Source organism: Bombus bifarius, unplaced genomic scaffold (genome assembly GCF_011952205.1).
Source record: "Bombus bifarius isolate JDL3187 unplaced genomic scaffold, Bbif_JDL3187 scf7180000008199, whole genome shotgun sequence".
Classification (NCBI taxonomy): Eukaryota; Metazoa; Arthropoda; class Insecta; order Hymenoptera; family Apidae; genus Bombus; species Bombus bifarius.
In genome coordinates this window covers 4,963,682-4,986,930 of record NW_022884505.1, presented here as the reverse complement: position 1 = coordinate 4,986,930, position 23,249 = coordinate 4,963,682, and the positions used below count along the sequence as shown (strand labels likewise).

General features: G+C 36.6%; 1 protein-coding gene across 6 annotated transcripts in view; it reads left to right on the top strand.

The window, feature by feature from the left end:
- The window catches only part of LOC117210107 (glutamate receptor ionotropic, NMDA 2B), a 314,001-nt gene that overhangs the window by 54,351 nt on the left and 236,401 nt on the right, over positions 1 to 23,249 (top strand). For all 6 annotated transcript variants that reach the window (XM_033452785.1, XM_033452781.1, XM_033452783.1 and 3 more), the window contains exon 2: positions 2,980 to 3,078. The gene's annotated coding sequence lies outside the window, so the exon portion shown is untranslated. The remainder of the gene's footprint in view (positions 1 to 2,979; positions 3,079 to 23,249) is intronic.

Genomic DNA, 23,249 nt, shown 5'->3' with positions numbered 1-23,249 from the left:
CTAGAGACCCTAAAAGGTCGTGCGCGGGTTCGGCCGAGCGGCTAAACGAATAAATGCCTAGGGGACAGTGGTCAGACGCTTCTGTCCAAGTTCCACGCGTTCCAGGAACGCGATTATCAACTCTACTCTGGAGATAAATCAAGCTCCAAGGGTCCGACTTCCGAGAGACTTTATACCTGCGATGCTTCGTTTTTGTTGATTCTCCGATTACTTGTCGCTCAAAACAATTAAATTTCCCAACTGAACCCTTTACGTGGATTTCTCTTTTATTATTTCTCAGTGAAAATAAGGATAAAATCTTGAGGTTTATTACCGTCGATTCTTATTTTCATCTTTACGAGCTTTTCGTTTCCCAACATCTTGTTGGTATCGTCTATGGATATTGTAGTATCGTGGACAGATTGCCTAAGAAATATCGGGTGACCCATAAACAATGTTGCGAGAAAGCCTAAGTGCCGACAGGCCGAAAAGGTCGGGAAACTTCAACGGCCCAAACGACCTATCGGTGTGTCGTCTGTCCTTCAGTCGAATAGTTACGCGGAAGTTGATTATGATCGCGGTCGGTTACGGAACACGTACGTGGTGGTGGTATGAGAAAAGACAAAGGGACGCTTAAGGGAGAAAGACGAATTAATCGGCAGTCGTTAAATAAGAGTCGAGCTGCGAGGAGTCGAGAGTTGAGTTGCCAAGTTGTTATGGGTTGTAAACTATTAGTTGTGAGTTGTGAATTATTTATTTAGTTGTCTTAGTTATAGCACATTACGGTATTTGGTTCGTGTTAAATAATCATCGTTTCCTGTTTAATCTATTGTAAATAGATCCGTGTATCGATAAACTTATCATATAGAATAGAAATCATTGGAAACCCTAATTTCTAATATTTCTGAATAAATAAATCATATGGTATATTATCAAGGTTTTCCGACATTTTTCTTCGTGCATTAAATTTTTTCTGCAATCTCGCTGTTCTCGTGGAATTGCTTTTGCGAATTCCAGTTCAACAAAGTGCAGATGCTGTTTGCAGGAGATTCACTCTTTTTCTATTTGAAACCATAGAGAATTACGACCATAGGATGATCGAAATTTTTCTACTGAATTTTTAGATATTATTGCTGATCGAGGTGGAAATTGTTCGTTCGAGTCTATTTGTAACGGTAATCGGATTTTTTCATAAATATTGTTACTTACCGAAGTGTGAATTATTCCGTATTTATTTGTAACAATAACTGGACTTTTGAATAAACGTTATTTACAACCTTCGATCGAGATTTTTTCATCGATCTCCGTTTTATTATACATCTACTTTGTTTCATTGACTTGAAAAATTGTAGGACGTGCCTCGAGTCGCGACGGATTTATGCGTATACTGCACAGAAGATATTCTCCAGAGTTCCGTACTTCTAGAGTTACAAAAATTTTCTTTATCGTAGTCTAAAAGTTCTGAAATAGAGAAGAACAAGGATCATAGTTCTCGTATTTCTTCGGACACGGTATTCGTACTAAACAAGGTTGCTATTTTTAGGATATACTCGCTTTACCATAGAAGAAGTATACAATTTTTTACACCCTCTCGTAACTTTAAAATAAAAATAACTATCGTAACTAAAATCACAGATGAAGGACAGAGTGAATTTATCTTCCTCGGAGATCTCGTATGTTCGTGTTCCGAAATATTGACCATGCAGTAGGGTCTGTAATAAAATTAGTTGTAAAATTTTCTACTAATTTCATCCTTTCCGCTTCTATTTTTAATTTCATTTTTACATATATGTATATTTTATTAATTTTTGCCTACCGGCTATAAAGTGACATTGATTTACATAGATTTCTCATTCACGCTCTCATTCAACCTCGATAATTTCATTATTGCATACTATAATGAAATTGTAAATTAATCGTTATTCAAATATGATACAGAATTGAAATTAAAATTAAATACGAAAAGTTGTTCCCTTAGAATATCGACGCAAATGCATAGAATAATTTAGGGATTTCTCACAATTTTCTAGTTCTAGTTCTCTAGTTTTTCTCTAATTATCGTAATACTTCGCAATAATCGATACATTTCCTTAACTATACGATATTATAGTAATACGTATTTTAGAAATTCCGAGTACGTACTGTGGTTCGGTGTAAATACATTTAAGAGGAAACTGAAAAATATCGTGACATTCTGATGACTGGGTAGTCCCAATTTCGAATTAAGCAAAAGGTGCTTCTTTCCTTTATGGGTCGTGAAGCAGGCGCAGGATAGTGGGCCACGATTCCTGAGATCGATGGATCTTTTCGTGCACGCATTTTGGTGAGCATGCCAAGAGGAATAGGAAATCGAACTGTCATCACGCAGCCAGCGACCGTATTTTTACGTGTCCACAAAGAGCCAGTTCGATATTGCTACTTCAGAAATGATGGCCGCAGTTCCTTTCTCACGAAGGCGCGCCTTTCGTCGATAAATTGAGAATAATATATCGCGCGATATATTTTTTCTCCTATGAATAATTCGTCAGTTGGTTCGACGTCGTAAACGCGCGATCTGATGCACTTTGTTACCTCGACTTCTCGCTCGTAGTATTTTTCATCTTTGAAGTTATGAAAAGAAAGTTCGATTAGTTGGATAGTCGGCGGACAATTACACACATCTTTATAACTCAAGTTATTTTTCATCGAATTGACCATCAGCTTTTCCCGAAGTTTACATATTATCTTTGACGTTGATTTATAGACAATAAAATATATCAGAATAAATCAGCACTGATATTAAATACGACACGATTTATTATTTAAAAGAAGTAACGATATACGTACATAAAAATGTAATAGCTACGTTTTATGAAGTATAGAATAAAAGCAGTAAGATTAGTTTTACTTTACAATTAAAACTCATTAATGTTTTATTAATGATATTTTGAGTAATATCTTTTTTTCTATTGTTTCGATATTTATAAATTAACGTAAAACATGTTAATTTTATTTCGACAGAAAGTTGGTGTGCCTCATTGCCCGGCTACAAGTAGTATGACCCCGTTCGTGGTCAAGCACAAGTCAAGTGGAAATTGCCCGGTTCTACACTGGCATCGAGTAAGTAGAATACCACTATGACTTATTAGACAAATTCGTACGGATTTATAATTGACTTGAGAACGTGTATGCTTGTTTTTAACCGAGTTTCTTCTTTAACTAAAAATAACATATTTTTCGTTTGAAGACTGACTGAAATATGACGTAGAAACTTTAAACTAGCTTATTTATTTTTTATGAAAGTAACATGAGAAAATATGAAAGTAACATGAGAAAATATGAAAGTATACTATATTCTAAAATATTCAGAAAAATATACAAAGAAGGCTGGTTCAAATTCAGAAACCAGTTTATTTAAAATAAAACTTAGCTATTTTGAAAAAGCAGAAAGCAGCATGAAATAGCTATTTTATATTTATGAAGGGAATACTATTTTATCGTAGTAATGAAGTATTCTTGCGTGGCCTGCGTTCACAAAGCATGTCATTATTACAATAACTAATCGAAACGATTAACAAAGCAGAATCTTTTATCACGTTGTTTTAAAAATTAAAGAAATAAAAACAAAGGCGAACAGAATATCATTGAAAAGATAATTCGATTCTTTCGCAAATTACTGTAATACTAATCGTTTAAATGACAGAAAAAGAATTTTAAAACCGAATTTTTCAATAATCAAACTGATTAGAAACAGCAAAAAAAAAAAAAAGAAAAGACAGGACATTAATCACGAGAGAATTCGATTTTCCATTGATACCGCTGTCGATTGTTAGCCAAACAATACCATTTATTTTACGTGCTGTTAAAAAATCGTCTGGAAATTCATCGACAAGCGAAATTGAGTACGAATGTTTACATCTGTACCTCCGCGCGAGTAATCACGCAAACACTCCAGGAATGAAGATCAGAATGGAAGGCAAATGTTTGAAGTCGTTATAACAGGTACGTGGGTGCTGCACGCCATCCGAAATTCTTCAATTTTGCAGCACGCGTGATTATTTTGCGCTCGTTGAATACACACAGGATGCGAGCGTCTTGCACGCCGTAAAATCCACACAACTGTTGAACAAAGTTTTCCCTCGTTGCACGATGTTTGCTCCACGCGGAATCGTGTGTTCTGCACGAGAGAGTATCGACGACAAAGCAAGAAAAAAGTGAGCGGAAATGTTTGCCAAAGGAATTGTTAATGGCGGTAATTTTAGTTGAAACAACGCTGGCATTTAACTCGGCTTTGAGATTTTCCTTTTTTTCTTTTTCTTCGTCGTGACGTTTGAACGGCTGTGATGCTGCGTGGCGAGTGCATTGTTCCTTTGCGTTTTTGCGAATGCGTCACTTCTTTCATGCATTAACGACGAGAAAAGGATTCTCTTATCGACGAGGCTAATTTCGGCCGGTTTTCAAACGAAAAACGTGCAACTTTCTTTAACGCGAAGATGATATCCTCATATTTTCGACCTCGTCTTTTGAATAAACGTAAGAGATAGAGAGACTGCGAGGAAAGGAACGAAAGAAGGAGACAAATTTAATAAAGTGTAAACGTGGAAGGCATTTTTAAATAAACTAGATTTTATGTTTGATGTTAAAGTAAATTCAATTCGTATTCTGTCTACAACGAGGAAACAGAAACGACCCACTTTTAAATTTGAATAAATATTTGAAACATTCTATTAAACGTCTACGAGTAGTTAAATTGAAACGGTATAGAAGCTTCGATCATTGAAATGACATAGGATAATCCAAGGAAGAGTATAAATTTGTTTCAAGTATGAATAGCGATTCCTTTAAGCCATATTTTATAGTCAAGTGCGTAGATTTTAGCGTCATGTTTTTGTTTCCTTTTTTTCTTTTATGATATTTTCGCCGGGGTAAACTTTTGAGCGCCTGAGAATTTAGGTAAACCCGAAAGTTTCTCCGGGTCACAGAATTAGGGTCGACACTTCGCTCAAAGCCGTTCGACAAAATCTAAATTGCCCACGGCACGAAAAAGCTTTCTCTTTCGCTTATCTTTCGTTCTCTCTTTGGATATTTCTCTCCTACGTGGAATCCTTTGAGGTTACTCAGAAGGGAAAACTTTGTTAACAGGGATCGGCATTCAAATCTTTAGAAAAATGTCAGCAGTTCGACAAGGTATCGAACATCACCAAATTTTATCTCTACTTTCATCCTCTTTGTCCCTACATTAAAATAACAATATACGTCTTTTTATCGTGAAATATGCAGCGCAGATAATTTTCAGTTAAAGCATCGAGTGTTATCACGAAAAGATATAGAATAAACGCGTGATACGATTTCAAAAATTAAACGGATAATTTCACGTACTATATCATATTTTTAATTTTATTTTCATTATAGCTATTGAATTACTGATGTTTACGTATGCGTATGACATTTCAAGATACAATAATGTTCAGAATATTTATAATGTGCAAGATATGTCCGAGTATGATATATTGCACGAATATCGCTATACATATCATTTATTTTATATGTTTTAAGCTATACTTTTACTGGAACATACGCAACTGACAGATGGGAAATATATTGTAGCGATCCGACCATCTATTACCGATGAATCATAACATAGTATGGTTGTAACATCAACTAAGTCGGCGAACAAAATTTCTTCCAAATGTTTCTAATTCTCGTTTCCGCGTTTCGATAGTCTATGTATTATACTTATATTTGGCACGAACGATATTATAATATTTAAGAAGAGAAATGAATCATTCACAAATATATGAAACTGAACGAACATATGCAATTTAGTCACTGTTTCAACTCATACTTTTACGAGAATAAATTTACAGACGAGAGATCTATCGTGATATTCTGCCTGGCTGTTAACGATAAATAGAAAATTACAATTACAAACATCAACTGTATCGACGAACAAATACTTAATCTTCGTTCGGACGTTTGCACGGTTCAAGTGTCCCTCTGGAACGATACCTATTTCGCTATCGCGAAATCGAAAAGCAGAGAGTGTCATTTCGATTCGTATTCGATGAATCTCGCGTCGTTCTATTTTGTTCTTGATCGAGAGACTCTCGATTGACTTTAGGAGCAGAATAAGGATCCACGGTGTCATTCTTTTCGCGATTTATCTTATTTCATTCGATCATCCTTCCCGGAAGTCGTTTCGCCTTTCTCTTCTACTCTCTGTGATTCAGCTTTCTGTTCACTGTGTTCTCAGATTTCTAAGCGAACGTCGAAACACACCGACTATGAAAAAGGTTGCCCTCGGTTATTGGGAATTGAGGAAATTATCGATCTCGCGAGGAAATCGTGTCGCCATGCGAATACCGAAAAGTCGCGACGAAATTCCTGAAATTCTAGCCGCTCTGACATTTGTACCGAAACCGTATTCTCGTTTCGTTCTCGATAGGCATCGACTCTCGAATGGCTAACAATAGACGAATAAACGAAGCATGGAAGAGTTTTCTGGTCCACTTTGTTTTTGTTCGGCAAGCAATATTTTCTGCACAAACTGTGAAAAGATATTGGATCTGCTAAAAACGGTCTTCGACGCTTTCCTTATGTTAGTTTATCCTTATGTTCCAAACGAAGTATACTTACGTGTTAAAAATGAGACAGTTTTATATTTGATCATTCGCACGATTGGTTGCAGATTGACAATGCATAGTATTTATAATTAGCGAGGGGACAATTATTACATAATTGAATTTTTAGTACGTTATTGCTTTATTATTGGAGTAATTTTATTTTAGTTAATTTTAAATCATTGTAGGTATTGAACATGATAGGAAATGTGTTTATTAATTATAGACATCGCATACTATATTCATTTTACGGCAAATTTATAGCGATTGAATAGGAAGATATAGGAAATATATTTGTTAATTATAAATATTCTATTAAAAGTTGGTAGCTTTTAAGATAAAAAGCCGTTTCTTCCATAGACATTAAAAAATGCATTGTAAGCACAGTAATTACTATGCGCAAGGAAAGTTCAAAAAGGATACATAAAGGAAGATAAATCTTCAAACTCGAGCGATGAGTTTAGCTAAATTTTTGTTCTCTTTACGGCGTCAATCAACGAGAACTTACGAGTATCGTTAAACAGTTTACTTTAAAAACGTAGCGTCTTCGGTTTTTTCGAAATTTCACTTTGCTGTCACACTTCCTCGCTAGTCGAGCGTCGAATTTTACAAATTTGATTCGTGATCGATTCAACTAATCAAGCAAATGTTACTGTAATTTCACCCTAACGAATTTTTAAGTAGTTGAAATTCCGCGAACGTTCGTCTTCGTTTCACGAACTATGGTTTCAATTCGACGAAAATCGCATTGATCTCGTTGGCGCATCAAATTTTCCCATATTTTCAACTTTGCGTCAAAGCTTCGTGATTGAATCAGACCTTTAGTTCATACTAAAATGGTATCAAAACTTTAGTTCGCTCTAAATCTATATGAAAGCTGCTACTTTTAAGATTTATCAAATCCCACGATAGTCTGAATTCTTGAAATTTCAAGAAATTTTAAGATACTAAGGGAATATATATAAAGCAAATAGAACTGGTACATTAAATTCTTTTCATATTTTCGACTTTGCGTCAAAGTTTCAATCGCCGTTAAAATTGAATCAGACCATCGGTTGCTACTGAAATTGTATGAAAACTTTGGCTCATTCTAAAGTCGTGTTATAGCTGTTATTTTTTTTACTTCTATCAAATCTCACGATAGCCTAAGTTGCTGAAATTTCAACATGGTGTAAGAGACTAAGGGATCATAAAGAAATAAGAATTATATGAATTACAATTTCTTGGAACGGCAGAGACAGTGATTTTCGTTTCCAACTTCATCTTCAGCAATTGTCCGATTAACATTGTGAGGCGACGCGAGATACGAAGTAACGCCGCCGGAAGCAGCACGAGGAGGAAATTATTCGAAGAACGAGCGAAAGTCGTTGCAGAGGACAATAGAAACGGGGTCGGAAGCTTTCTGCTGTACGATTGTAATTATATGAAGCCCAGGTTCCCCTGGGAAACGACAGAGCAAGGGCGTCACGCTACAAATGGTGTCGGATGTATTCTTGGCTGAAAGATGGAAAGGAACAAGGGGCGTGGAACAACAAATTCGCCTAGAACGTCTGCTTTCTGCCATGCGAACACAGTTTTCCGTTTGATGTTTGGAAACAGCGCGAAGATTCTCTGGTTGGTGCCAGAAACTATTAGCAAAAATAAGAAGCGGATTACTCAGCGTGGATTGAAATTTGTTTATTTATACGAACGAAGAAACGTATAACACACGTACAGATATATGCAAATCTATAGGTGGAAGAAAATTAGAAATTATCGGGTGAAAAAGTTCACTGTTAAGTACAATATTAAATTTTAATCGCGAAGCTTGATTTCACTCCACTCCGGTTTCTTGCGATTGCAATTAATTTTCTTAACTAATGTGTCATATTTTGTATTTTTTATGGAACGTTGAATCACGCTAGACCAGTCTCTATAATAAAATATCATTTGATCATGAAGCAATTATTTCAGTTCAGTTGTCGATCTACTGTGCTGCTTCAGCTTGTCGAGTGTACGATGAGCGTAGAGCAGTGCACATGCATTTTTTCAACGTACGCCTTTCTATTACTTCACCGTGTAATTCACGCGTGTGCACTTTCTGTCACTGTTGTTTATGTTTGACTTACGTTTTATTTTCTACGTGATCTTCGTGAAGTTTGGAACGTATGTACAGCACACGACATAAAACGTTATCACGCTTTAATTATGCCGGAAGACCAAATTAGACAAGCCACTGGGTTATAAAGTTACGATCCGCGATAATCTTATACCTATATATATCACACTCTTCTAAGAACGTCTCGTAGGTCTTAGAAGGAATATTCGACCGAAATTTTGGTACCCTACGATAGCTCAAAAGTTGAGAAACTCGAAGAAGAATTATAGAACTTTGGGGACTTGCGTGAAATGTTTCGAAGTCGACGCAAAACAAACAGTCGATGCTGTATTTATTATACAGTTGGAGTTCTGGGAAATTAAAAAAAAAAGGAATCGAAAGAAGAAGTCTTTATTATAAAAATGCGTTCCTTTTTACAAATTAATATAGTTTCCTTCGTATTAAAAATTATATGTTGAGAATAATTAAAGAAAAATATTGGCACTATGCTAAACAAAAATATTTAAACCATAAACCATAAACACCGTAACCTTTTAATACACGAACATATCTTATATTTTCCTTGTATATTAAATGAAAACAATCGATCGTTTCGTATTGTCGATGCGGAGCTAGCGAAAAGCAGGAGTCAGAGTCCCCTGCTGGCCTGTTAACGTATTTCCGCTCAACGTGACGCGTAAACAATAGAAACTCACGTCCATATGTCGACTTTTATACTTGTTCGCCGTCACCTTCCCGATTTACCAATGTTTTCCCGTTGGCGATCTTCCATCGTGTTGCATTTTTCATGGGGTGCCGATTCCAGTGAAAATCCAGTCAGTGAGCATGACAAGCGTTTCCTGACCAATCGAACGCGTACCAGAAATATTCTGTCATGCTTGTTCAATCGTAATACGCTCGTGAAATTGACGTTATCGTACTGGATGTTATTACTGGTTGTTTTTCCAAGATCCAGGACAAATTTATATGGCAAAAAGGAGAAATAGCCCGAGAATGCTATTAGCATAATACATTAAGGAATGTCGGTCAAATGGTTTTGTTACTTTTATATTTTGTAAATTCCATTTTTATTTATTTTACTGTTATTCGAATGTGAAATGTACACTTGGTGGAACAAAGCGAACAGTTTAAGAAAGCAGAAAATAAATTAAAAACTTTCGCAATTCAAAATATAATTAATTACGAATACATTACTGCATTATGATTAAATTGAAATTAACTGCGAATTATAGTCATTTGGATGTAGTTGGAATTCCGATTGTCGTGACTTAATCGACAGAATGAATGAATGAATTTTTCTGTTACTCGAATACAAGCTCAACAAATCGGTGAAAGAATCCATTATGAACCACGTGATTCCATTGGTAGTTCTTTATCAAATCAATATTAATGAGATTCTACGTTATCGGTGGAACCACCTGTCATCAATTGCGAACATTATTCACTTCGATTTGTACGAGTGTAAAATAGAAAGAAGGGAGGCAAATCAGTGATTATAAATTCAAATTTTCAGGGAAAAATGATTATACTAATTTAAGATGCCTTTCTCACGAATAAGTATTGCGGAACACGGTTGAAAAAGGAGGTCTAAATTCACGGTAAAGGTAAATTTTTGCAACATTAATGGTAATGTTGTTTCTTTCGCCGCGTAAGTGAAGTGTATAAAGCATATTGTCATAGCCAGTGTAACAAGTAATTTTTCGCGTAAGACAAAGTACTCGTTTGCCTGAAAATAGCCGTGAAATTTCATGTTTCGTGATATAAACGGTCCAGCGATAAAATTACGTTCCGAAATTTCAGTTTTGACACGAGATAAGTGGAACGAAACGCGTTGTTGGATCTGTATCTTGCTCCTCAACTTAACTCTTTTGATCATATAATATTCTGTAAAACGATATTAACAGTTCTGTTCGAACGATTCTCTGATAGATTTATCGGAGAATTTAATCCCCTACAAAAATTTCGATGATGCGCGAAGCTTCCTTCGAGGAAAAAAATATAAGACAGAAGTTCCAATGAACTTTTACACGCTTCAATCCGTTTTAAATTTCTATTAACGAAAGTTTAGCGACTAGCAGAGTCTCGTCCTCTCTCCGTGCTAATTGAATTTTACGGCGCTGATACTTTCCAACATAATACTTCTTGAAAAGTATGTCGGAAAAGATTGAAAACGTGCAGTGACGTTTACGGCAAGAAAACAAATTTTTTACGAATTTTAGCAGTGTGAATAATTAATCGAAAGCGAAATAAATACGCAGGACGAGTACAGCTGCAAAAATCTGTAAAATGTGAAAATTGGGATTCGCGTTACAATATTTAGACTATAACGCGTTCTTTTATTACAGTCTTATTTCTATAATCATGGAATAGTATATTGGAATATTAAATTTCTCTCATGTTTTTGTTTTCGTTATCTGTAAGAGGTACCAGCCATTGATCATTTATATTAATTATGAGATATATTGAAATATTAAATTTCTCGCTCGTTTTTGTTTTCATTATCTGTAAGAGACATCAGCTATTGATTATTTATATTCTATACTTAACAATGTGTGTAAAAATACGAATTTCTATGAACATCCGCGATTCAACATTAAGATAGGAAAAAATTTTCAACAAAAATACTTTCAACCTCGCGCGTATCATTTCCACTCCTCTGCTCGTAAATCACTCGTCATTTACAAAATCTTTTATCGCGTAAAACACTAGGTTCGCGAAAGCTGCTGCATAATCCCGTACATTTTTATCGCGCAAGACACCAGAACACCGCCAGAGAATCATTTTATATCTAACAGTCTAACAACGACACACAGAATCCTTTGGTATCCCAAACAACTTCCTGCTTTCCTGGCCGGCCGTTTTCGCTCAACAACTCGTCCGATTATCACCGTTCTCGCTCAATTTTCCGTTTCACTGCCTTTCCACGAGCACGGCAAGTTCCCACTTTGCTCAAACATTCATGCATGCAAATTTCGGCCAGCCGTGCGATCTCCATCATCTCTCGTCCCTTTGCGACACGCGTCAACGGAATAAAACAGCGTGCAGTTGCATTTCGACGGGTGCAATCTTACGATATTCGTGCGTTCACGCGAACTTATGGTTACGTTGGATGCATATTCCGGCGAATCGACAGGCAAGGTCCAACGAATCGAGTTCGTCAAAGTAACGGATAGACCGCGGATTTTTATGCGAACTCACAGTTTTGTGATGTCATGATAAAAAAATAGGACTTGGGTAGAAGATTGTTTCACTTAACAATTATTATAAAAACCGCGATACCTTGGATATTTTATATATTTTTTCATATTATCTGCGTCATGTGCAATTTTGCACTTTCGAATTTCCTATAAATGTAGTAAATAAGTCGAGCATGTATATAGATCTGCGTGCGTGAATATCAGAATATCAGTTTCTAACCATAGCTTGACGCGGCTAGATTCACGTGAAACGAGGATCTAGATGCAGGATGCTTATGGCAGATACGCTGATGGTAGACACGGGCAATCCTACACACTGTCCGCGATCTTACATGGTTACATACGGTTCGCAGTATGCAAACACAACGCGTACACGAACAACGTATTTTACAGATGGCAGAGAACGCTCGGCCCGACACAGCTCTCAGTTGCGACGCGAGATTAACATTAATACGCTGCACCGCGTTTCTCTGTAATAGATACTGGATTACATAGGTCCTACGTGATACGATTTTCCGATGAATCGTTACGGAGCATGGTCGATCCGGATGCAATTCCGTGCTGGACGATTGTCACGAAGGTTGAAATTAGCTAGTTAGATCGCTTTTTTTTTGCCAATTAATATTATCAAATAAGTATCTGTGACTTAAGGATGAGGAAGTAGTATGATTTTGATACCTTTGGTATTGTATTTTATACGAATAGTAAGTCTTGGGATACGATGTATCAAATTCATACAATTCATACAATGGGAGTAAGATTCTACTAGATAGGTGGCAGGAAAATTTTTGGAAATTCAGAAGATGAATGTAGTCTGTCAGGTGGTGTATCTTTGGCTTTGTATTCTATAGAAGAGTGGATTTTACGAGCATTTTCTGCAGCGGAATAAATAATATATATAAATAAATAAGAATAAACAAGCAGTCAAAGAATTTTTGAAAATTTGGAACATCAACGTAATCCGTGCATAACCATGCACCTTTAGCATAATGTTTTTCGGTAAATTAAATTTTAAGGAATGAAGATTTCACGCGGTGGAAGTAAGTGAACTTCTGGATGAAAGACAATTTTGAATAATAATAAGTGTAATATTCAATTAAATTAGAATATTCAATTCGATAAAATATAAGTTTCTTTTCGAAAACTTGATCGACGTTTTTCGAAAGAAGGCTCAATCACGCTCGTACATCGATCGGTGCTATAGAGCCCAAACTTTTTTCATTTGAGGATTATAAACTTGTCGAGAATTCAACGCATTATACCCAAAGTTTAATTAATCCACCGGAGAATATACGAGTGAACTTGTCTAGCACGCATTCGAAAATACCAGAATTCCCTTGCGAATATTACACGTGTGATCTATTGAAAAGCGGTGTACACGAAATACACTATACCAAGATCGTATTTTAAGCCACTAACCCGTATCTAAGTATACTTTGTATAAACGATTCCAATTAAAGTAATCCAATGATAATAAATTCATGATTTTGCAAGAACGAAAGATCCAGAGAGTAAAGGCTATGGAAAGATAAAAAATCCGGATCGTTTTGAATTTCATAATTCCAATGTTAAACACCATTCTGTTTGTTCAGATAGAAACGACCCTGTTCTACTTGTGCGTGTTCAAACAAAGCCTGCAACGGTGTCTGAGCAAGAATGATCGTGTTTTACTTGTCTAACTCTCGGTTGCTATATCTCCCTTGTGTATCCATGGCTTGTGGGTGATCATGGATTCCCTGTCTGACAACGTAGTGCGTTATTCTTACTTCAAACTAGGATCTACGAAGCAAGTTGAGAATCACGATCGTGATAAGTAGTTCCTGAAGAGATGTTCCCGACGGCGCGGCAGCAGGAGTCGCGGCTTGCGATTCCGTGCAATTGCATCTGCAGACGGTACCTTTCGACGTTAAGAGAGTCCTAAGCTTTGCAAAGCCAACGGGATTTCCACGATATTCGTAGGTGAAATACAGCCGGACGATTTGATACCATCGGCCCTTTAAAATCGTTCGCTTTCTCCGTACTATTTCGACGGAATTTTTTACGATATCCATTAGATACATTGGACAGTTTGTTCGAAGATAGCGAACGATAAGATTGAAAATATCGCGTGTTTCAAGCGGAAAACTTACGGCCTTCGGCAAAAATATTGTTATAGCTCTAAAGATGGTTGGTATTTTCTTCGTCATATGTAGGGATTTTTGTCATAGTATTCTCGGGACAATGATCAAATTAGGATATTAAATACTCAGTTTCGATATTAGAATAAAATTAAAATTATGTATAGTACGGTAAAATTACAAAAGTCCATGGAAACGAAATACGGTGTAGATAGCATATAGTATTAGTACATAGTATAGTATGTTTATGGCATTTCCGGAAGACGGGAAAGGTTAGGTCCTTAAGTCTTTTTCTCGCCTCGAACGAGGTATCTCTCGTACGTCTTTTTATTAGAACGTGAGATATCTGGTTCGAGGAATCAGGATAAAAGTCATTTCACGAAAGTGGAATAGAAGTAAGATCCGCGCATGCGGAGGTATAAATAATGTTAAATATACGTAGATTACGTTATACTCATAAAAGTTCTGTTATCTTTTCTGCGTATGAATCGATGTTTAATTGTAACGATAGAAATGTGCGATATATTTTATTGAAACAGTAAGATATCAAATAAACGTTTGTACCTGAATACGAAGAGATTCATAATGATAAATTTGGAATACGTTGACGTTCGTCAAGAGCTGTGCCAAATTTATTAGAACCTTTTTCGGATCTGTAGATATTTTCTATTTTTTTTGCAAGGATTTAAAAAATACGCGAGAAAAATATTATTCCGTGCGCGGGGCAGAATTTCGATATTTCAGTGTAGAAAATACGAGAAGCATCAGATGCAAAGAACGCATGCTGCTCGACAATAAAAGCAACGCGTTTGTCGTTGCTTATACTATATGAAAGAATTTCAGTTACCTTCGATACATTTTTACCTCTACTGCTCATCTCCTATTGATAAAATATACCTTTGACAAAAAATCCATGTCCTTTTCTATTCATTAGTCAACATCGGATATCACGTTTATTTGTCATTCGTAGAAAGTAAAGAAATAACTTTTGAATTACAATTTTCTGTATAACTTGCTCGCAGTTATTATTAGATAGATGCTTGCGTATTGATTATTCGAATTATCAATGACTAAAGTAAATTTGAAATCTAGTAAGCTTCACCTAACTCTAACCCTAACCAGAATAGAAACTACATGGAAAAATATATTGCAAAGAAAAACACAGGATATTATATATTATATAATAGAATATATTATATAAAATAATATGTAAATACTTCGCCAAAAAGTTTCACTGAAATGAAAGAAAAGCTTCATAAAAATGCACCGTTGTAATTTATAAAATTACTACGAAGAATTATGGTTATTTTGACCATTTTGGTAGCTTCAGTGTTAAATGGACAAAGTTTACAAATATACGTATACGGACTACAAGACAAACAAATCTCTAAGTTGCAACATTCATAGAGATACGAACATGCACAAAAATCCTCAGTCTATTCATCATTTTTCATCGCATTTCTCTGCTCCGCTGCTTCAAGCAATCAAACTTACAATTTCAACGAACACGTCGCATCGTCCAAGATATATCACGTACCAAGTAGCCCGAAAACTTCGGCAATTGAGACGTAAAATTTGGAAATCTTCCTTACGGAGGTGAATCGTGATAGCGTAGAAAGTTTCCATGGTTATGACAAAACCGATTGGCCGTTGCCGAAGACACGAGGGACGAAAGCAATACCGCGCTATCCTGCGCATCTGGTCAACACAAACCGGCGTGTACGGAAGAGAGAGAGAGAGAGAGGGAGAGAAGCGCAACAGAGGACGTTGACGGAAATCGGAAATCGCAACGAATCGGAAAACAACGACACGCTCCGCCACCCTTCAGACAGTAATTCCACCTGTCCAATGAATTCGTTACTGTTTTGTACGGTTAAAAGAACGAATCAAAGAGAATGGCAGGGGGAGGCGGAAGGGAACAGAAAGTGGGTGCCGCGAGAACGACAAAAGAATGACAGAAGCGTGGAAAGAAAGGGTGGGTTAGTAATGGAAGTGAACGATATTGCCTGTTAGACTTCTATTGGGAACGACAAAAGATAGCGCATATGTATATTGTGACGTCTTGGAAAAAAAACCTAGTCTCATCTTTAACAAACGATACGCAGTGTCATTTATTGTCCCTTTTCTCGAATAATTGACAAGTAGCGCATATACCGTTGCTTTTTAAATAAATGACAAGCCGTAACGGGCATTGTTCGTTGCTTTGTTTCAACTAAACTGCAGATAGCGTTGGTTATTGCTTTTTCTTTTCCTCTTAAAATAAACGACAAGCACCGATGAATATATTCTATCGACGATGGTTATTTTATGGAAGAACGTATACTTTGCGAGGATATATCGATAGCAGAGCGTAATTTATACTTTAGTAGAGCCGCGTGTACTTTCCAACGTAATTGCACGAATTCGTGTTAGAGGTAAAGCGCATATCTGAAGTCCAAGTTGCGAACTTTTAATTTGAAAACTTAAAGAGAGTAATAACATTTACGCGGAATTACGCGATCCTTGTATCACGGCTAATATTAAAATACTTCGACGATAATATGCTTTCTAATTAACGGCTTTCGATGGTTCATTTTCACGAGCCGAAATATTTTACTCCGGGCGGTTCTTTAGGAAGAACGTATTATCCTTACATTCAAAGTTTTATTCAGCTCAAAATGTTTCTCTTCTCGTTTTAGATAGACTCTTCATAAAATCAACGTTTCGTCGCTAAAAGTACATCTGGCTTTTTTTTTAGTTTTCCTTTCTCGCTCAATTTAAACACGAACGGCTCCTTCTTGACTCCCGGTAACTTTTCCCTTCGCTTCCCTTTGTTTCATTTACTTTAAACGAAACGAGACCGTGAAGTTAGTATCGCCTTCGAGGTCGTTCACCGAGATCCTGTTCGAGACGTTATACGTAGTTCTCAATTGAGCGATAAAAAACCGAGACTAAAATCGACAAAGCTCTTCAAGGTAGGTGAAAATCGTGGTGCAACGCCACAAATGGATGTACAACATTGGCGAATCGCCAGAATCTTCCTCGATCCGGTCGTCACCTTCGATTCGCTCGAAATTGCCGAAAAAGCTGGCTCTTTCCTTTCTCTTTCGTACGCCGTTATTTCGCCCTGGCATATTTAATTTTATATTCATTAATGAGGCTTCCTTTTGCAACTTCGCGGCGGGTCGACGAAACAAAGGACGTTTCCTCGTTAGAAACTCGTTTTGTTGCTGCTACGTGTCTCGTGCAAATACGACGATGATGAGGTGATAACGGATAAAGAATTGCAAACCCCTGACAAAGTATGTCCTTTTTTGTTGTAAAATTGTGTTTTACGACAAAATTGTAATACGTAGCTTGTTCCGTGTCTTGGGAAGATAATTGAATGATGAATTTAGGGAATTAAATTAGAAAAATATGTAAAAAACCAAAGGTAGATGCGGGAAAAGCCACGAATATAGCGCAAAACCACTGTGAGCGTTGTGTAACTGTACACGGTGAAATTTATATAATAAAAAATACTTTTGATCTGTGAATAGATATATTTTGGTAGATGCACGAGAGAAATAAAGTATAAAAGACTCGCGATATGGATTCTAGAACGGATAGAATTTTGTAGAAAAGGAATCGATGACTGTATCAAAGGTACCTTGGTATATCTTACGTCTTCGAGAAACGTAATCTACGTTCATTACATTAATACCATAGATCGTACAATCTTATTTAAGGATTTCATATCCTTGATAAATAACGTTTTCATAAAATTTTGATTCAGGAACTACATCTTGGAATCGTTTACAACGACGATTTATATAGAGTCTCAATACTGCAATTTCTGCAATTTATCTTGATATTTGTTAATTTAAAAAATTCCCCAACAAGAACAACGTCTATTAAATTATCATTTTTTAATCATACGCGATACCGATCGTCTTTCTGTTTCTTTTTTTACACATATCCTATCTAGGAGATGACTATGAAAATGTTATTACTAGTTTTGTTCATTAGTTTTATATTACAACAGGCCACGTACTTATTTGCAAAGTACAATTCCAATTAGCAAATCGACTATTTTCTTTTCTTAAATTCCGAGATAATTGCGAAAAACTTACTACTAATGTCTCGTATTAATTTTGTGTCATACAAGATTACGTAGTCACCTACAAGTTATAGCTTTCCGATTTGCAAATACTCGTCAAAACCGGAAAATTCTTCAAACCGGCGATATCAACACCGAGTCCGCTCGAGTTTTCAATTTCGTGGTGCAGATTACTCGAAACCAGACGAGGTTATCGCGAGCAATCGATTCGAAGGCCAATTCTCTTTCGCATTCTCACCACTGGTGCACCGATTCTTTCATCGGGGCGAAGATAAGGCGGCTGATTCTGAGGGATTATTCAACTGAGAACGGTGGAGCCGGGCGCGAGGAGAGACGCTTAATCAGAGCAGTTCGTTCTTATCTGAAGAAGTGCCAGTAACATCATCGACCGAGTTACCTGTCAACCGATTTCAACTTCTCGATGTCGCCTCGTAAACTTTCGGCCAACCTGACTGACTCGTCTCTCCCTTTTCCCTCTCTTATTTTCCACCTTTAGAGCTCGGATGAACTTCGTTATTTCCATCGAACGATTTCTGCCTCGTCGCCTCTGTTGCTCACCGCACTTGTTAAAACATTTGCACCGGGGAAATCGACCCTGCGAAATTCCTCGACGAAGCAATAACGAGGCTTCTTTTGTGAAATTTGAGATCATTGATTAAAGGCTATAGCGTAACAATTTTTAGGAAAGTGGTGTACACGTTCGAGCTTTGAAAATCCTATTTTACAGCTATGAATATTTTATTTTGGAATATTGATCGAATATTTTATACTTCATAACGTTCGAATATTTTACGAAATACGTACATATATAGAGGCTGTTATTAAATTTAACTTTTTCGTTCTTCTTCGAGCTTTTTTCATCACCTTCCGCGGAAAAAAGAAAGAAGTTCTCCAAATTGTCCGTTCGAGATAAGATGCAGACTTCCAATAGCGTGTTCATAACTTTCTTTCGATGAAACTTCCGACGCTAACGAACCTTCGATTGTTTGGTGTCCGTCTTCCGAGGACTCAACTTTCAGACCGCGTCCAATTTCCGTAAAATCGTTTGGCTCTTTTGAAATTTCAAATATGCGAGCAATTTCTTCGCTTGACCAAAATTCTACATGTTACAGATTGTGTTAAATGTAATATCTTGGAAACGAATACTTAAATGGGACGCATCGTGGTAAAATGTAAAATTGTCCTGTTTTCTTTCATCCTTGTCTTCGATGAAAAAGACGCTGATTTTAAACGTTTCATCGTTACAAAGCCTAGATACCTATGACGAAGTCTATTAAAAAAAAAAAAAAGAATTTAAAAACTTGTTTTATTCGCTAAATATTATCACGACTACCGCGTTTCTGCTACTTTATACATTCTCATAAATTCTATAATTTTATAACTCATCCAGGAACTCTACGAACACTTGCCAGACTATCACTTATCGCGTTCTAGTTAATAAATCCGAGCAAACTAGCTGTTTCCCTGTCAAAGGAACAAATTTACCAAGAGAAAGCGTGTATTATTCAGACGGTAAGAAGATAAATGTTTCACTGATCCAAATTGTCGAGGTGCATACAAACAGCTATATTATTCAACAAAAGACGTAATGCAAGGCAAAGGGTGTTTCTATTAACTATTGAAGTTACGAGAAGCAAAGCACTTAACACGAAAAGCGACGTTTAGTAGCCTTCATTAGCGGTTGTTTTCTCAGGGGCGCGAAGCCGCGTTAATATCGTATCGGGCTCCTTTAATCCGACGCGTCGTTTATGCGACAACGGGATTCGATATAATCTGGTCGGATATCTGGCTAGAAATACGTGTCGTAGCGATCCTGATGCAGCTACTGGTCCAAGCCGTGTATCTCGACACTTGTATATCGACAGTTGCGACAGTACGCGGTTATCTCGTCGTCGAATCGAGCCAAGAGGCCAAGGTTACCTTTATTTCGAGCTGCAGCATTTCTGGTATCGTGGCTGGGCCAATAGTTCAGCCCCGCTTCCGCCACGTCGCATTTTCCACCGCTGGAAAAATGCAAATCGAGTCACCGCTCAACCACCGTTAACCACTTAACGTGCTCGCAGCCAGCTAACAAAATGTCCACTCTTCGTTTATATTCTTTTTGTAGAAAAGATCTTTATTTAGACTAATAGCATTTATCTGTAGATACTACTTATTGCGTAGTTCCTCTTTTTAGATTTCTTTCAAGTGCATGAATTTTTAAACATAACGTCGAGGGACATAATGGAATCGACGCAACATACGTGTAAACTCTCTAAGAGTTCAAACGCGGAGAAACAAAGGGACTTTCTCTGTTTAACGGGCAGTGTGGCCTTATTTGTTGTTACGGACGACCGATTTGCCAAACAGTCATTTCACAGACAGACAATTAGAGAAAAAGAAGGATTTCGAGCATTAGGAATAGACACGATCATAAGAGAGAAATTATTATTTAGAGTATTGAAGATCGACAGAGGAAGAGTGGTAGTTTAGGACGTGGAAAATCGATTCCCGATTTTCAGGTAGACCTTGTACAAAGCTTTGTTATTTATTATTATTTATTGTTATTAATTATCGTTAATCGTTATTTACCTCTGTATTTTATTTAAGTATTGTTACAATAAACTCGATTTTCAAATTTTCAGAATCGATCCCTGAATTATCCTAGAATTGAACATTATATACGTGTCAGTCAGTAGAAAATGTGTTAATTATGTCAGATCGCTTTAGTTTTCGAATATCAGGTTTCTCGCTTTAATTAAAAAGAATTTTAATGATTATCGATGGACTGCGGATTTTGTATTTATTTGGCAAATTTAATGATGCAAAAAGTAAGTATGATATGTAGAAATATGTAATAATATAGTATTATATTCGTAGTATTTAATATTTATGTGAAACATATCTTGCGTCCCGTTTCTTTAGTCGTGTTTATCAAAGTTGCATGAACATCCCCCATGTAATGTCATTAATCTCTAATTTTAATGCAATGGAAATTGATCGAATCTTTGTAATCGAACACCGCGTAAGAACTTGAAGAAGTAGCTAAATTAAATTATTTTTATAGCAAACGACGTGAGGAATAGTCGGAGGACTGAACGAGAACGGGAGAAAAAAGAAAATGAGACAATTAGCAAGAGCATTGGCAAGATCTTTAAAGTTGTCACTTTGTCAGATAAATAGAATAAATACGCTATGATCGGCACTCGTTCTGTTATATGGACACCGCTGTGGATATTTCTTGGCCAAATGTCATATTGGCATGGAAGTTGATGCGTATTTCATGTTTTAAACAGGCTCATAGATTTTCAGGCTGTACGAAGAAATAAACAGCATGGTTGGATACTACGAAAGTTCTACTTTAATACGTGACGCGACTTAGCCGATAGTTCTCCAATAAAAGTATACTTTTACGTGTGATTCTTGCTGGAACAGCGATGCGTCAGTTACGATGTTTGTAGAAAACTTACTTCCACGTGTATGTTACCAGATGTTAAACTACTTTTCGCTAGTTTTCACCAATTTATGGTTCCATCGACACTCGATATTCTTATGAATATAAATTGCAGTTGAGATTTTCTTGAATCAATATAAATCATAATGCAGAATTTCTGGAATAAAATTCGATGGCGTCTTGAAGATTTCGCCAACCATAACCAACAGTTGCAATGCAGCTAAACTACAAATGTCGCAGAAGTAGTCGCTCTAATTGCCGATACATTTGCGGAATCTCCCTACGTACGTTACAGTTTGAAACTTCGAACAGTTTCCTGTTCGAAACTAAATAGAGAGGCGTCGCGTTTGCGGACGATCCTTGTTTAATTAAACGTTCGATAAGCAACGACCAAGGCGAACAATGAATGTATAATTGTTCTTAATCGAACCGATATTATCCGGTGCTTCCAAAGTGAGTTCCACGAGAAGAAAGTCGCCCTTTTTTCTCTTGTTTGAAACAGCGACTTCCTATCGTCTTTCGTTCTTTCTTTCATTCGTTGCTTCGCGTAATGTTATTATAAACGCAACGCGTTTCTTTACTGACTCCTGGCAGAAGAAACTACGAGCGAATTAATTCTTCTTAACGGAGATTATTCGTTCTAAAGGCCGTGGAAAATATTTTTCTAGCGTACGATTCGTTCCGATGATATTACGGCATTCCAAATTTTTTAGTGTAAACACTCAACAGGGAGGAAAGGAGCAATGATATGGAGAACAGTACGAATTTTTCATATTTCTGATGAAAATATTCCGAATATTTACTCTCGAAATAAGCTTCCGCACTCTGAAATCCCTAAAAAATTCTTTCCACGATATTCTTTCAGCGGTAGTAACACGAAAATGGTAGAAAAACAAGCTACGGATATATTTCGAACAAAAATCGGAATATTAACGAACATCGAGGATTTCGATTTGTAAAAAAAAAAAAAAAAAAAAAAAACACGACGTAGCCCGGATTTAATTGCCGACACGGAGAGGATGGAATGGCTGGCATACGGTAAACTGTACTTGCAGATTTTAATAAAGACAGCAAAGATGGAAGAAAAGCTCATTGTCCTATTGTTGCTGGAAGGGGTAAACTTTGAGTTTTACCAGTAGTCGTACTTCACCCTCGTTCCGCTGCTGTTCCATTCACGCTGTTTTTACGCGATCCACCTAAAAGCGTCTTCTAGCCGAGGACAAAAATGGGATCGCAATTTTTCTTGCAATAAAATACACGCTGCAGCTTTTACCGCGGAATTTCACCCTTCCATTCGCGACGACGATACATCGGCTTGAATGGGACCCCGATACGAACGTTTCCTATTTGCAACGCTTCAGTAGTTTACAGATATATAAATTTCTGAAATATTACTTTCTGCTTATTTGCACGTTTTATTTCGTTCGTTGTATAACACACGTTCGAAGTAAATGATATTATTTCGAATATTTCCAATTTTTATTTCATGCTGTTTCTGATTTTTGACGCATTATAACTCATTCAATTTCAAGCATTTATTGAAGATTCTATTAAACGGTGCGTTATCTACGTAGCGTATGTAGTTCTGTGTCTGAGAACCAGACTCATCCGAGTTATGTTCTTTCTTTTTGTATTTCCCAACAAAGCGAAAATAGAATGGTATTTGTTCAACGGTACTTTTCGTATATAAATATTTGGAATAAAAATTTGCGAATAAAACTCTCTGTGAATGGAGTGTTGAAATACGT